Raw genomic sequence first — 16,888 nt, 5'->3', positions numbered from 1 at the left:
TGTATATTTGGATTCTGTAACACTTACTTATTTTGTAAATGCCCTTAGTTAGCAACATCTTTTCCATCAGTTGGCTCATTTACATCTATTAATCTTTCACCATCAAAATTAATATAAATTTTTGTTAGCTGAAAAATGTTACTCAGTCCACTAATTTTTTAGAATTTTTGGGTATCAACTTTTTCTAATCTCATTTTTATTTTCTTCTCATTCTCCAAATTTTATTATTCCAGTGGTTTGCAAGTTTATCTTATTCCAAAATATTTCTATTTATTACAACATTTTTTGGAATATTGCATGATTGATACACCATTAAATCATTAAATGCTATTTAACTTATATGTATCTGCCATTAGCTTTGGAACAAATACACACAAGTGACCACATATTAATTCATCAAAACCTTGTATTCTCTCTGTTTTATAGTATGGATCCTTTTCCAAAATAATTAACTAATTCTTTCGGTATGTTACTGTTAAATGAATCAAAAACTATTATTGCAGAGTATGTTTATAGTAACCATTCCAATGTGTACTAATATGATTCAGAGAATATAATTGACTATTTCACATTCAAAATTTTTTGGGTTATTAGATAATTCATCAATCATAAAAGCACCATGAAAATGTTAAATTTTTAGTTTTTCTGTAGCAAAATAACTTAATACTTTAGGATAGATATTAATTATCTGTTACATAATTTTTGAAACCTGAACCCTTTCTTCTAATGCTATGTTATGTCCTTTTTGTTCTGCTAATTTGTATCATTAAATTGTCTGATGTCAACTGACTTTGCTATAGCTGCCACTCCACCACCTAATGAACCAATTGCTTCTAATGCTGCTAAAAACTGGAAAAAAATCTCCTTCATATTTTTGTGTTCTGATACTTTTTTTATCTTAAATATACAATTGTAATTTTCATAAAACGTATAACTTGTCAAATGCTTGAAAATTTTGTTTCTGTCACTCTTTCTTTTTTGTGAATCAGTTAATAATATCAATACTATTTAACTGTACATTAGGGAGTTTATTTTATTTTTTTAGTTTTGTCTAGATTTTAGATCTCTGTGATGTCTGTATACCATATCATGCTTTTTGCATACTTCATCTAATGGATATATACATTGATGTCCTCTAACTGATCTTTCTTCTAAGTTTGGTCCAGGGCTGCAGTGATCATAATCCATTAACATACTTTGTCATTCTATCACTTATGTTTATTTTTTAACATTTTATTCTTTTTTATTTTTAACCTCATATTCATATCTTTTCAATGGATTTATATTTCTGATTCAATTAATTTATAGTAAAACTTTGGATCATTGTAAGGTTTAATTGGTGTTATGTGATGAAATTTATGTAAATAGTGATAATGATGATATGGAACCATCGGATTTTCGGCATCTTGCCGTACTTGAAAACATTTTGACACATTTTCACATGACCCTTCGATTTCTTGTTTTACTAGTTCAGATGTACCAATAACAGCTTGATCTTCTTTTCTATATACCTCATATTTTGCTCTGAGTTGTTACTTCCATTTTTCTTAGTTATATTTTCTTAGGTCTTCCTTTTTCTTTCTGTATGTCTAGATTCTTTAACATCTTCTGGATTGTGCACATTATATTTTGACAATATTTGAGATAAAAAACATTAATAATTTATTTTTGAAATTTATGTTAGCATGTTCAGTGTTCATGTTTAACATGTTTAGCTTTCATGTTTATTGTGTTTAGTGTTCATATTTAACATGTTCAGAATATGTGTTTAAGATTCATTTTTATTTTTATGTTGTTAAAAATCTTTAATTTTGTTTTTGTACATGCTATCATTAGACTTTCTTGACATGTATATTGTAAAAAATGTTAACTGATACTCATTCCAATATTTAACGCATATGTTTTTAAAATCATCAAACTTAAATTCTCTTCCAATAAACCCATGGTATAGATGATTTAAATTTGTCATCTTGTCTAAATATATTTAAATAAGTGACATTTTCTCTGACTGTTTAAGTATGTTTAAATATGTCTGAGCCAAAGAAAAAATCTGTTAATTTATGTCTACTTCTATGAAGAAGTCTTTATCTACTGTGTGATCTTCAGGATTAAAATCATCAATTAAAACAACTGAAAAATCTTCACACTCATCTAACAGAATAAATGCATCATTATTATCAGTTAAAATAACAATATCCTCTCTAACTTTTTTGTACATTCTTACAAATTCATGATGATGGGGTTGATCTAAACTCGTAGAACAAATATATAAATGATTGATTTTATTCCAATTTAACTATCCTGCAGCTAATATGTATTGATGTTGTTTTTCCACATCTACTTGTCCCATTTATTGCCCATCAAATTTAAATAGGTAAAAGTTTACAAAGTTAATGTGTTCATATCTTATCTGGAATTATTACCTTAGAATCCTAATCCATTTTTATGTAATTAGTAATAATTTTTTAATGATAGATGATAAGGTTACTTCAATTGGGTGATAAACCTTCAGTTTTCAAAACAAGACTGACTGTACCTGTGTGACATGAAAAAATGAAAACTGTATTGTGACAGAGAAACAATAGAAATTCCTGTTGAAGCGAAGTTAAATTATATATGAATCTAAAAGATAGCATCAGAAGCATGTTAGGATTTAGTATTCGAATTATTGCAGCTAATGGAAAAACGTTAGTAATAATATTCGAGAAATTTTACCATTTAAATTAATTAACAATAATTTTAGTTTCGCTGATGGTATGTTTGGAAAACATGATGGTTATTTTCCCTGTGAAACTAATATTCTTGCTCCATTTCAGTCTAAAGTCGAATTTGGCACCCCTGTAAATCGTGAACCACATTATGTGATATTTATTCCAATTTTTGATACTGTTGACTATTTAGAAATAACTATAGCGGATGAAAATGATAATTGACTTTGTCAGTGCTATTGCAACAGTTATTTTAGAAATTAATTAATAATTTTTTATTCTCAATAAGTGAACAATATTTAGAGCTATCAATGTTTTCTTTTCCCAGGAATGAGAAAAATAAGAATAGTCTAAATATTCCTAATACGGGTACCGAAATTAACGTTCGTATTGACGGTTGTTAAGTGCATCGAAATTGTGCTTAACGGTGTATTTGATTTTGAAACCGTTACAGGCAACGGAATAGATTCTCTGACATACGGCGGAAAATCTGATAAAAAATTGATCGACTACTGTGTACGAAACTCGAACCTCATAGATTTTGGGGACCTAGGAGAGAAAACCCACAGTCAGTGACAGTCCGAGCGAACGAATCGAAACGTTTCGACGAATTCAGTCTCCACGTGTACGTAAGGTCGAAGGAGTCGGAAACTGTAGTCGCGAAAAGGACACTGCAGAGTTCATTTTACACGTTTCGTATAGATTGCGATGAAATTTGCTCGTTTTGTTCGATGAGGAATTTGTTAATATGTATGGAATAATTTTTGAATTTATTATAAAAAATTTATTGTCTATAACTAGAGTGTCTGCATAAAAATCTGAACAATGGAAGCAATTGTAATTCGTGAAAAAAAACTTTGTGAGGTAGAATTAAATGTTTTATACGACATTGCCAGATGTGGTTATTTGAACACTAGGTATGGAGAAGAAATTTAATATTATTTTGCCAAACAGATATTATAAACTAACGATTTTCATTATTTTGAAAATGGGAATACGAAACTGAGATGTAAAGGAATGAAGAAACGGGCCGAATATAACGAATTCCACGGTTTAAATCTTTTTGAGATACACCTTTTGCGAGAGCAGTGAGTGAGCGGGGGCGGTGTTGCAGGCCAACACGTTCCGCAACTGGGTGAACGAGCAGCTGCGGGGCGGCGGCGGCGGGGGCGGCGCGCCGGTGCGCGACCTGGCGGCCGACCTGCGCGACGGCACGCGCCTCTGCCTGCTGGTGGAGGCGCTGCAGCGGCGGCCGCTGCGGCCCGCCTGGGTGCGCCGCCCCGCCAACCACCACCACGCGCTCGAGAACGTCGCGACGGCGCTCGCCGCCGTCGCCGCCGACGGCGTCAAGCTCGTCAACATCGGTGAGTCCGCTCCGCTTGCCGGCAGCACTGCTTCTGTCGAGACGGCGCTCGCCGGTGCTTTTAATTTTGTCTGCCACACCTGCGCCAGCGCCAGCGCCAGCGCTGCACCTGGCACGGGGGCGCAGTGGCGGCGGAACGACACCGCAGTCGGATGTTTACAGTTTCATGTATTCTTACTTTGTCGAGTTCAGAACTCAAACATCAGTCAGCCAAATCAGTTACACGCAACTCTAAGAAGAAGGAAAAAACAAAAAAAAAAAAAAAATCATCGAAGAAATCGACTTTGAAGATTTCAGAGGAAATTTAATTCTCTAAAAGAAAGGCAACGTTTAACGACAGGCCATTTCCTCATTCGGTAGTGTCGAAGAATGGCACAGGGGCGTAGAATCGGTCGTCGGTTCCAATCGTCCAATAGCCTTTTTTTAGTTTCATTGTTTCGTTCAGTTCAAACCCGTACACCATTTAGATATGAAATTGATCAAAAATATGCAATTTACACATACCTAATCGTAATTTTTTTATGAAAATCCGAACCTTCTTGCCTCTAATTACGTATTAATTACCGTTATCTTAAAAAATTTTGTTTTAATAAAGAATATTTAAACTAAAGAAACTTTACAAACTTATTTACAATCTTTTAAAATATCGATAATTGAAAATTTATATCTGCAATTAAAACTGGGATTTTGCATTCAATTTATAAATGCAAATAAGAAGACGTGCAATTTTCACAAAAAATTATAATTAGCTTAATTAGTGTATATTTCATGACTTTTATATTTAAATAGCTGATAAACGTGACATTGGCCGATTTTTCATTTTCCCAGTTTTCTATTAGATATGGTAACAAAACATGAACTGTGTTTCTAGTGTAATGTCGAAAAAATTTCATGTCCATATATTTGTGAAAACAACTTCGAAATCGTGAAACAGTAGTACGAAGAAATATGTTTACTATTCCGATTTAGAAATACAGCTGCTTGGCGTGTCTACAACGGCGATTTTGCATGTGTGTCATGCAAGGCCTCTTTACAGCTATTGTTTTTGCCTACAGCCACTTGCACTTCGTAGTTCAAATCTGTAAAAAGCAGGTGTAAGGGATTTTCTCAAGTTGACTTGACTTGGGAGTATCTTAGTAGTGAAGAATAAATGTATAAAATTTAGTGCATGATGCAAAAATTTTTCACCCATCTGAGCATTTAAGACATGGTATCTCTTGAGCTATGTGTCATAAATGATGTAGCCCATTTGTGCAGGTACACTAAGCAGCGTATGTGTATATGGTCTGTGAAACATGTATAAAATAGAGTGTGCATGTTTCTGACGCCATATCTCTTGATCGATGTGTGGTACCATGATATAATTTTGTAGATGCGTTTACCAGCATATGTGGATAGTGTCTGCGAAATTTATTGTCAATACAGTTAGTATCACGGAAGTAATTTAAACGTCATGTATGATGTGTCAGCTTTTCATACATCCGTTGTTTATGACGTTATATCTCCTGAACTACGATAGGTGGGTGGTTCTTACACCGACAGCGGTTACTTATTACATACCAGTAAGGGATATGTGTACCAAGTTTTGTTGAAATCAGTCAAATGGAGAAGAGGTAGTACACACACACACACACACACACACACACAGAGAGAGAGAGAGAGAGAGAGAGAGAGAGAGAGAGAGATATTCATTTTTATATATGTGTGGTTGAAGTAGGTATTCGAACGAAAAAAAAATAAAGAAAAGAGACCTAGCAAGATTCAGACAAGTAATCCACTGATTAACTGGTTACAATTATCCAAAGGAACCAAGTGAGCTGCAGAGCCCATCATAAGACGTTGTCTTACTTTGGTGACTTAAACGTACCTCAGAAAACTTCAAACGCGATTTTTACGGGAATTTTTGGGAATTGCATACAACTTACGGATAGGCAACTGCTTACCGGCGTGTCTGATGTGACGAGTGAGATACTGATTTTTCTCCATCGGTTGTCCAAAGTCAAGGTAGCAGCGCCTGGGGCACGCCGTGAACATGGAAATCAAAGGCATTGCGTGTTAATCTTTCGTGAAATTAAAAGCTTAAGTATTGTTACAAAACATGTCTAGATTGTGTAAAACTAAGCCAGTATCAAAGGTTGTAAGCCACAGCGTGATCCGATAATTAGTTCGTTAAAAAATCGTGTTCTCGAAAACTTAAAAGCGCGTAATATTGAAGTTAGTGTGTTCTACTTTTGGAATTAGCTTCACTTCTTCAAAAGAAAATATCGTAAATGTTTTCATGTTGCTACCTCCTACCGATGGAGAAAAATCAGTTTCTTTTTAAATTATCAACGAAAAACCAATTTATTGAGTAAAAAACTGGGAATACGAGATAAATGAACTTACTTTAGTATGTAAGACACGAAGCTGAAATGAGTGCTCTGTAAAATGATGAAACCGTACCAACTTTTACTCTGATATTGGATTTTTATAAGGGGACAGCTGGCTGAAATTGACTTACAAGTTCGTGGCGCCCTCCATCGGTAATGGTGGAATTCAATGTGGTTTTCGGTCACTCTTAGTCCTGATGACAACTTTCACTCTCGTAGGCATACGAAGGTTTCTTGGGGAATGGCATCCCATTCTTCACGGAGTGCCGCACTGAGGAGAGGTATCGATGTGAGTCGGTGAGGCCTGGCTCGAAGTCGGAGTTCCAAAATACCCCGAAGGTGTTCTATAGGATTCAGGTCAGGATTCTGTGCAGGCAAGCCCATTACAGGGATGTTATTGTCGTGTAACCACTCCGCCACAGGCCGTGCATTATGAACAGGTGCTCGATCGTGTTGAAAGATGCAATCGCCATCCCCGAATTGCTCTTCAACAGTAGAAAGCAAAGAAGGTGCTTAAAACATCAATGTAGGTCTGTGCTGTGATAGTGCCGCGAAAGGCAACAAAGGGTGCAAGCCCCCTCCATAAAAAACACGACCACACCATAACACCACCGCTTCCGAATTTTACTGTTGGCACTACACACGCCGGCAAATGAAGTTCACCGGACATTCGCCATACCCACACCCTGCCATCGGATCACCACATTGTGTACTGTGATTCGCCACTCCACACAACGTTTTTCCATCGTTTAATCGTCCAATGTTTACGCTCCTTACACCAATCGAGGCGTCGTTTGGCATTTAGCCGCGTGATGTGTGGTTTATGAGCAGCCGCTCGACCATGAAATCCAATTTTTCTCACCTCCCGCCTAACCGCGCGAACCGTGGCAAGGCGCCTTTGACCGTGCGGCCACCCCGCTCGGCGTCCTTTCTGTTTCCTAAGACTGAACAGTAGAGTGATACAAAAACTGGACGTGGGACGCTAGTGAGGGTCGAACTCGAGACGAAGGTTGAGCAGTCTCGTGCCTGTCGGCTTCTACGCTTTGAGAGCAACTGACGCTAATTGTATCGGGCGGGAAGCTCGAATTTGCGCGCCCAACGGCCTCATTGGCGAAACTTAATGCTAATTAACTCGGTAACGCCGTAACGTATCAATTTTTTTTTTCGTAACAATGTCAGCACAACTGCCCTACCACACCGATCCAGACTTTTCAGTTTCTATCTCTTCGACTTATCTACAATTGAAGGAATAAGGCAAAGTAGTTTTATAATATAGATTAATTAACGTAGAACTAGAAGTGAAGTTGTGTTTGAAGGTAACTGTTTGAAGCTCGAAGAACTGTCATTTAAGTAATTCAACTATAACCATAATTTTATGTGGCGTGGCATTTATTGATTACATTATTATGTCGGATGTTGAAGAACAAAGAACAGACCTTCAGAAATGGTTCAAATGGTTCAAATGGCTCTGAGCACTATGGGACTTAACTGCTGTGATCATCAGTCCCCTAGAACTTAGAACTACTTAAACCTAACTAACCTAAGGACATCACACACATCCATGCCCGAAGCAGGATTCGAACCTGCGACCGTAGCGGTCGCACGGTTCCCGACTGTAGCGCGTAGAACCGCTCGGCCACTCCTGCCGGCCGTTCAAATTAATGTATGTCCACAAATACTTCATTTATCAGATGTTCCACTTATATGGCTTTTAAGGAGTATGGGTATCAAGATGAAGTTTGGTGTAATGTTATTTCATCGCAGCTGGGACTTACAAAATTCTTAAGAGAATAAACGTACATGATGCTAGAAATATTACTCTCACAAGCAGTCTGTCTCAACAGTAATCAATTCACGCATAACAGTATATAGGTTGGCAATTTTGGGTCGACTTTATAAGGAGTTTTACTTTCATCTTCGTCGCTGCCATTCTCGTGAAATTTCGATATTGTTGTGGGTCTTCCATCAGAAGCTCTGCAGTGAGATACTTCTGTGCTCCAAAATGATTCCGCCGCCTAATCCACACTCTTATCCAACACGAACACGTTTTTTCTGTGCCTCTGCAGCTGCAGCCCAGGGCTCACCGATCGCGACCTCTTACTTCATGCACAGACCTACGACGGAATATCTCGGGAATGCGATCTTTCAGCTTTTACAGAGACTTTCACCCTGCCACCTGTAAACAATTCCGACATCTGTTGTCAGTGGATTCTCAGACACTTACAGAAAGTACACTCAAGTTACTCCCAGAGAGTAACCATCAGCGAAAATTCTCCCGCCGTGTCTGGAACCGCGCGACCGCTACGATCGCAGGTTCGAATCCTGTCTCGGGCACGGATGTGTGTGATGTCCTTAGGTTAGTTAGGTTTAAGTAGTTCTAAGTTCTAGGGGACTGACGACCTCAGATGTTAAGTCCCATAGTGCTCAGAGCCATTTGAACCACTTTTTTTTGTGACGGACGTCGGTGGATGTAATGCAGACAAACAAATGATTACAATTTCAGAAAAATGATTTACTAGAGATAAAGAGCTTCTCAAATTGAGCCAGTCAACAACGCACTGGTCCAAATCTGGCCTTATGCGAGCAGTTATTTGCTTGGCATTGATTGTGTTTCTGGATATCCACTTGAGGGATATCACGCCGACTTGTGCTCGCTTGGAACGTGAGGTCGTAAGAATCCCGAGCAGGTTTAAGACCGAACTGAAGAGAGACCTCGCTACCCGAGGCAGGCAGGAGGCGGGGTTTAACAGAGACGAAGACGAGGGGCGGTAGGAACTGGCGCGTGGTTCGGGCAGCAGTACAGTGTGAAACTGAAACTCCTGTGCAGTACTGCACTACGTTCCAAATTAGTGGCCGTGTGGTCGTGGGCGCCTTGCCACGGTTCGCACGGCTCATGCGGTCGGAGGTTCGAGTCCTCCCTCGGGCACGGGTGTGTGTGTTGTCCTCAGCGTAAGTTGGTTTAAGTAGTGTTTAAACCTAGGCACCGATCACATCAACAGTTTGGTCCCATACGAACTTACCACGACGACGACGACCACCACTTCCACCACCCAAATTAGTCTTTTCTAATTTAGAGTGCGTCCTGTGTGCTCTGAAACGAGTTCCGAGCTATACTGGAAATAAACAAAGCGAAAAATTCTAATTGTGAAGACTGATACTAGTACAATCCACCCGTTAGTTTGGACCTATTCCGACAGTTGTCAGTCTTCTGTTGCCGAAAAGCATTAATAACGTTCCCACGTGACCCACTTACTTAGTCACCGACGTCTAATAACTCGTCTGGTTGTGGCAGTGGTTGGTTTGCAATTCTTACAGCAACTGTACGCCGCGGTTGCACCACTATGGTTTCAGTGCGCTGTTTTAATAATATCCAGTGTCGACTGTACACCTTTGCTGGTACATAGACCGTCTGCTGGTGGTGTCTGGTTCCATTTAACCGGCCACACCGTGGCAGAATTATATGCTGGTGGTGCCCTGTTTCGTTTAAGCAGCGATATACAGACAACTATATGCAGGTTGTCTCTCGTTCCATTTAGCAAGGGACACCTCGTCAGAATTCTCAGGACCAAGGGGCCACATTCGTCAGTTTCTTTTCTGATACCGCAAATGACTACGATGGAACCTGGAGATGCAGAACCTAAGCGAATCCCAAGAAGCAAATCGAGTGGAAGAGAAACGACCTGCAGATCTAGAGTACGTGTGGCCTGCCAAAGTGCTCACTAGATGGATACGATGTATGGGCCCTACTTCAGAAATGTTTATTTCGTAGGCACCAACCGTCGTGGCCTACGATAAATAGAAACAAGCTGTGGTAATAATATTTTTGTTGCTCAAAATTAATTCAGATTTAATGTTTTGCTATTCTTCTACAAATTGCCCCTCTTTGTGACACAACTTTCTATTAAAGCAACTCTCATACGAAGTACGAGGGTGTCATTGAAGGTAATGACCCGAGTATCTTTGCATTTCCGTGTCGGTCACGAAGCACTCTTTCCCTCGGCAGCCCAATCTTGTGAAAGTGAGAAGCCAGCGGCCTGGCCTGTGGGCTGTGTGTTCGGGGCAGTTCAGTGGATAATGGCGTACCGTACGTCTATTTGGTTATTGCAGGGGTGTAAGGTTAGGCGCCATCGTGGAGGGCCCCACGAGCGGCAGCGAGTTCCAACTCGGCGGCAGGCGGTTCTAGTAGCACCGTGTCCCTTCAGGAACGCGCCTGACTAGCCGAGTGGCCGACGTGAAGTACCTCCGTGCGATTCCCGGTACTGCGGTGGGAGGGCTGGACCGTGCCGTACTCGGCCTCTCGACGACGACTGACGAGCTGCCCGGCTGACACGCAGCGGCGTCGACGACAGCTGGGGCAGTGATACGCTGACCGCGCGCCCCTCGCCTTACCCCCTATCCGATGACGAACGGCGCTGGACGGCGCGTCGGTCGGTCGACCTTCGCGTCGCCTCCGTGGCCTCGTCACGAGGTTTACTTTTTACCGCAGGAGGCGGAGCGGCCGTGGGCGGAGACCGGAGCTCTGGCTCTCCCTCTCCAGCGACCGGCAGGCCACTGCGTCTCGCCTCCCACCTGCTATCCCGTAGTTACGGATCCGACTCTCGTCACACACACACACACACACACACACACACACATCACGAAGAGCCTCACTGAGAAGAGTCTAATGAACTGCGCACGGCGCATTCGTTTCCGGGATCGCAAATCACTCTGTGCACGCTAACCGAGCATTTGTGTGACGTAGTGGCAGTTCCCGAGAGAGCGCCGTCCGGCGGCAGTGCGTCCGCTAGCCGAGTGGGCGGCTTCTTCCCCGAGCGCTGCGAGTAAATCCAAATGCACACATTGCAATAATAACTTAATCGAGACGAACTAAACCGAGTACAGCTTCTGGGAGCGTATGACCAGACAACTCTATAATGACGTACGTTTCGATCCCACACAGTGCCTAACAGGTCCTCGAACGTTACAGTGGGAGGGAGCAAGGTGAGGACAGAGAGTGTGACGGGCCTGGGGGCTGGTGCGCCGCCCGCGCCCCCCAGCCTCCTCAGCTGACTCCCCTGCTTCGAGATGAGGCAGAGGCCCAACTCGGCCCGCGAAGCGTACACGTAAGAGTGGTGGCCGAGTACGGAGTGACAGAGCGGTGCGTGCAGCACACTGACGTCGTCGTGCACGAGAACTTTCCGCAGCGATGCGTTGCGCGACAAATGAGCGAACTCGTCCCTAGCTCGCCCTGTCGGCGCCTCGACACTGGCGGAATGAGGCGAGCCGTCCCGAGGGCGGCACTCCGTGCAGCGCGTGAGGTGAGGCGGGCGCGCAGCCGGGCGGGGCTCGTCGGAACGCGAGCCGAGCAGCTCACGTGCCGCTCGCGGGTGTGAAAACAGTGCTGCGATGTGATGCGAAATGCGGAGGGCGTCTGGAATCTCTGAAATCACAAACGCGGGAGATATTGCTGTCTCGGAAGGGTTTCGGGGAGGGAAACCGTGTACGAGACGCTGGTCGGACGTATTCTGAAATATTGTTCCTACGTCCGGAGTCCTCACGAAGCGCGCGCGATGACGGATGTCGATAGAGTCCCGAGAGCAGCTGCCAGGACAGTAAGCACTCGGTGTCGCTCGTACAAAAGTGTGAGAGATGTAGTCAGAGAACATCTCCCCAGACTCGCTCGTGTAAATTTATAATAGTGGTGTCGGAAGTAATGTGACAATTGTGCTACCTGTGTGCTGTCTGCAGCTGAGGGATCGCGAGGAATGTGAGAAGGCGGGGGTGCCGGCGCTGCACAGAGGACCGACGCGGAGCGCACAACGGTGCAGGCGGGAGCTCCGAATTGGCCTGAGACGAGTTTCAACAACTACTACATAAAGCGGTAGGTAAAACTGCGGAACAGCGATACTTCCAGAACGTACTTCACGATGAAGTGGATAATAACATCACGGACACTCTGCAGTAGTTGCAACGTAAAGCGTGTAACGCAGTGCAACAGTATTTCCGGTCACGTTATATCGAACCTCGAGTGCCACGAAGACGGAGGATGAGAAAGTGCTAGTATTTAAACGAACAATCTCGAGGTAGGTCTCTGGCGTAGTGGGAGATACGGACGGCTGCGGAGGCAGAAAAACCGGTTACTATAGGAAATCGTGTGGCAATCGAAGATCGATCAGAGAGTAAAGCAACAAGTGCCGGATAGGCAGGAAATGTGGCTCGCACGTGCAGGGACCGCGTAGAACCGAAGCACTGCCGGTGGCGAGGACACTTTGGCTCGCGAGACCCACGACGCGGACAAAATCGTGGAAGGCCTGAGACAGCTAGCTGTGTGTCGTGTAGCACTCTATGCAAAGAGCGCAGGAACGTAGTCGGTGGGAGCAGACGTGGTCTCGAAAGTCAGAAACGCCTTATCGTCAACGTTATCGTCAACCTCAGAAGCCATTTAACGCCCACAGCTGAACTTGAAACTTCACCGTCTTCAGTTTTTGGCACGCAAGCCGGTCCCGATTACTTCTTTATTTCGGCAGTTCATTCCCCCGTACGGCAGTTCTCTAGGAGTTTTCTTGTCGCGGCAAATTGGACAAGTAAGAGACCTCGTCGGTCCACTTCACGTGGAATTTCTACACAATTTGTGAAGGATTTCAGGTCCTAAAAAGAGAAAACAAAACGGAAAAAAAATTTACAACTACGAGGTGACTACGGTAAGAGGTGTAAGCGGAACGTGGGCGGCGAGTGAAGAGCGCGTGCCGGTGCGTGGCGAGGCTATCGTCCAGAGAGCGGCCCGCTCACGGTGTCTGTCGCACCGGTGCACTCGACTCTCTTCTTTTACGCGGAGCAACGTATACGCTACGTTCAATATTCGTGACAGGTAACAGCCTGGACCAGAATTGCAAGGTTTTACAACAGAAGGGGGCAGGGGCGTGACGAGGCTCGTCCTTTCGGCTCTCGAGGTTTCTGAGTAGCGCTCGACGAGGTGCCGCAGTGTCGACCGGTCAAGGAGTTGTCGGCACTGCCGCCTCGCTCAGCCGGTCCTCGGAGCGCCGCTCCCCGTGCGCTCGTCCAGTGTGGCCTGTGGCCTGCACGAGGGAGGCTGGCCGCCTCGCAGCCGAGTCGCAGCGCGCCCTCTTCTTCACCGGAGGCCCACCCCGTGTAACAGCTACCAGGGCGCGTGTCTACACGCTGTTACTCGTGACTCATTAATACGGTAATCTAACGTGCCGGTCTGCCACGTTTCGTCAAGTCGTGTCAACGGCTCCTGAAGGAGCAGTAGGGAGACACACGAGGCCCAATTCGCCTAGTCGGTGGTGCGGGCAGAGGGCCGGCGACAGCAGCAGGGTGGCGGGCGGGCCGCAACCGGCGAAGCCTCGGCCGCGCGCCTTTGTTCCACGATGCCGCCTCCCCGTGTCCTGTCACGCATCTCGAACCGTCAGTAGCCGACAGCAGTGGCTCATTATATAGTCGAGAGAACCAGAGGAATGAAGCTTACGAATGCGACGTTACAGGAGAGTCGACGAGATTAGAGGGATAGGTGGAAAAGCAGTCGAAGGGGTACTAAATGAGAGTCGTAGAAAAAAAGAGCTCTACGTCACAGCTGGACCGAAAGAAGGGCAAAGTTGACAGGAAACACGCTGAGGCGCGAAGGAATCGTCCAACTGGTGACGGAGGCGAGTGTAGCGCCGTGGCAGCTGTGGGCTCTCCACGGGACACGCAGCTGCACCACACGACTCGTCGTGTTCTGCGTCACAACGGCACTTCTTCTGAGTTCCCAGATACCGTCAGTTTTGGAGACTTGTCGGATGTGGAACATATATCTGCCGAGAACAATAAGATGGATCCACGGCCACAAAACCGTATCTACGGTCTGATAGAAACTTGACTGCGGTTGAGTCCCGGTCCTGTTGCCTCCCCGTTACTAGAAAATGTTTCACCGAATAGTAGTTCGAGATTCCGGAATACAAACCCTCTTTAACCTCACCAGTAAATGCGTCAGTAATTTGATTCGGCTATTTCTGCGTGCGCTCTGATGTGTTTACAGACGTCGATCGGCACTTCAACTCTCGGCCTGCACGAAATTTCTTGCGGAGTGACAGCCACCGTAAAGACACTCGCTGCAGAAGCCGCCATCTTCGGGCCAGCTCATCTCAAACAGAGAGCACTCAAACCTGGCAGCGGTGTTTTTCACATATCACAGGTTCAAATAAATTTACAACGAAATTAGTTCGTGCATATATTTCCGGTACAAAGTGGCACCTCGACAACACTGTAACGACGTGATCGACGTGCATACCCTGTGGCAATACTGTGCAGTTAGTGCAGAGTCGAAAGTGCTATCCTAGCAATACATTTGCTGATTTCTGTGCGTGATATGTTATCTCGTTCCTTAATCTTTATGCAACAGTTATAGCAGGAATGCTGCAAAACACGTGCAATTGCCGAATAGTGGCAGCACAAACGTTTTCGTTATTTCACGTCCAAAGATGTGTTTTGGCTTTTATCGTTCGCCGTGTTCCCTTAACCACTCCACGGTTTCCAGTCTGTTCTCACTATTGCCTCTGCCTTCTACACTAATGTCGTCTCAGGATGTGTCCTATGAAACGATATCTTCTTTTAGTCAAGTTATGTCACAAATTTTTCTTCTTTGCCCAATTACATTCAGTACCTCCTCATCAGTTATTCGATATACCAATCTAATTTTCAATGTTCTTCTGTAGCACCATATATCAAAAGCTTCTATTCTATCCGTGTCTGAATTGCTTGACGTCCACATTTTACTTTCCTACAAGGCTGCACACCAGAGACTTAAACTTATATCAGTTGTTCACAAATTTATCTTCGTTTTTAGAAAGGCTTTTCTTGTTCAGCCAGTCTACATTTTGATCCTCCTTTTCCTAATTCCTCCTAGGTTTCGTTTATTGCTGGCTCAGTGTATAAGGGCAGAGATACGCCATAACCCTCTCTTCCTTCTCCCGTTCCCTTTCAAGTCCTCAGCCCTTCCCTGCTTTAGGACTCCTGTACAACATGTGGAAAACCTGTGTTTGATACCTCCTACCTTCAGAATTTCAAACAGTGCGTTTCAGTCAACATTGTCAAAAGCTCGCTCTGAGTATAAATGCTACAAATGTAGCTTTGTCTTTCTGCAGCCTGTATTCTAACATTATAAGTGTTCCTACACTTTTCCAGGATACATACTAATTTTCCGCGCGATCGGGAGCCACCAATTTTTTTCATTTTCTACAAATAATTCGAGCAGTATTTTGCAGCCATTATTTATTAAAGTGAAGCTTCGGTAATTTTCACACCTGTCAGCACCTACTTTTTTTGGAGTAGGAATTATCACATTTTTCTCCAAGTCTGAGGATATTTCGGCTGTCTGATACATCCCCTTAAGTAGTCCTTCTATACTTTCTTTTCAACGTCCAGCTTTCTCTCCTGTACTTAGTACTGACTTGCTATCTGAGCACTTTATATTGATACAGCTGCTTATCTTCTCTACACAGGTTTACTCTTTAATTTTCCTATAGGCCGGATGTCTTGCCCTTAATCATGCAAGCTTCTACAACCTCGTATTTGTCATCCATCCACTCTTTGTTAGCCAGTTTGCACTTGCTCTCGTTTACGTCCGTATTCCCTTTTGCCTGCTTCATTTGCTGGACTTTTATATCTTTTGCTTCCATCTTTTAGATTCAGTGTGTTGTTCAGCATCCAAGGGTTTCTGCCAAGTGTTGCCCTTTTCCGTATTTGATCCCCCGCCGCCTTCATCATTTCCTCTCTCGGAGCTACCCGTTCTACATCCACTGCAAACCGCAGCCCGTGACGGAGGCCACTCGTGCTACCACTCATTGATTCCGCCTTCCCTATTCTATTCGCGAATTGCGCGTGGCAAGAATGACTGTCGGCAAGCCTATGTATTAGCTCTAATTTCTCGAATTTCCTCGTTGCGTTCATTCGCTAGGCGTATGTGGGACAAAGTAATACGGTGATAGTCTCTTCCCGGACAGTACTGTCTCAGAATTTCGATAGTACTCCTCGGGGTGATGCACAACACCTCTCTCACAGCGTCTGCCTCTGGACTTTGTAACGCTCTCGCGCCGACTAAACGATCCCCCGACGAAAAAAGAGCTCTTCTTCGTCGGATCTTGTCTATTTCTCCTACCCGTTCTAACTGGTAAGGGTCCTACATTGATGAACAGTACTCGGGGATCGAAGGACAAGCACTGTGGAACCCATTTTTCTAGTGGATGAATTACATTTCCTTAGGATTCTTCCTGTTAATCTCAGTCCGGCATGTGCTTTTCGTACTGTTTGTATTGTATGGTCATTCTACTTAACGTCGCCCTGCATAGATACCCTTAGAAACTTTACAATAGTTACTGTTTCCAGTGATTTGTCATCAATAGCGTAATTGTACAGTAATGGATTTCTTTTCCTGTGTATGTCCAATATGTTACGTCTATTTGCATTGAGGATGT

General features: G+C 43.7%; 1 protein-coding gene and 1 long non-coding RNA gene across 3 annotated transcripts in view; both read left to right on the top strand.

Moving 5' to 3' along the window:
* LOC126143568 (uncharacterized) overlaps positions 1 to 3,879 on the top strand; it is a 186,258-nt gene extending 182,379 nt beyond the window's left edge. Inside the window, exon 3 of the long non-coding RNA XR_007529748.1 lies at positions 3,823 to 3,879. This is a non-coding gene — a long non-coding RNA (uncharacterized LOC126143568). The remainder of the gene's footprint in view (positions 1 to 3,822) is intronic.
* A 96-nt stretch (positions 3,880 to 3,975) lies between these two features.
* Positions 3,976 to 16,888, top strand: part of LOC126161294 (filamin-A) — a 917,852-nt gene continuing 904,939 nt past the window's right edge. For both annotated transcript variants that reach the window (XM_049917033.1, XM_049917034.1), the window contains exon 1: positions 3,976 to 4,072. The gene's annotated coding sequence lies outside the window, so the exon portion shown is untranslated. The remainder of the gene's footprint in view (positions 4,073 to 16,888) is intronic.

The sequence above is a fragment of the Schistocerca cancellata genome, chromosome 2, assembly GCF_023864275.1.
Source record: "Schistocerca cancellata isolate TAMUIC-IGC-003103 chromosome 2, iqSchCanc2.1, whole genome shotgun sequence".
Taxonomy (NCBI): Eukaryota; Metazoa; Arthropoda; class Insecta; order Orthoptera; family Acrididae; genus Schistocerca; species Schistocerca cancellata.
Note: the sequence above shows the minus strand (reverse complement) of the source record. Positions and strands in the feature narration are given on the sequence as shown.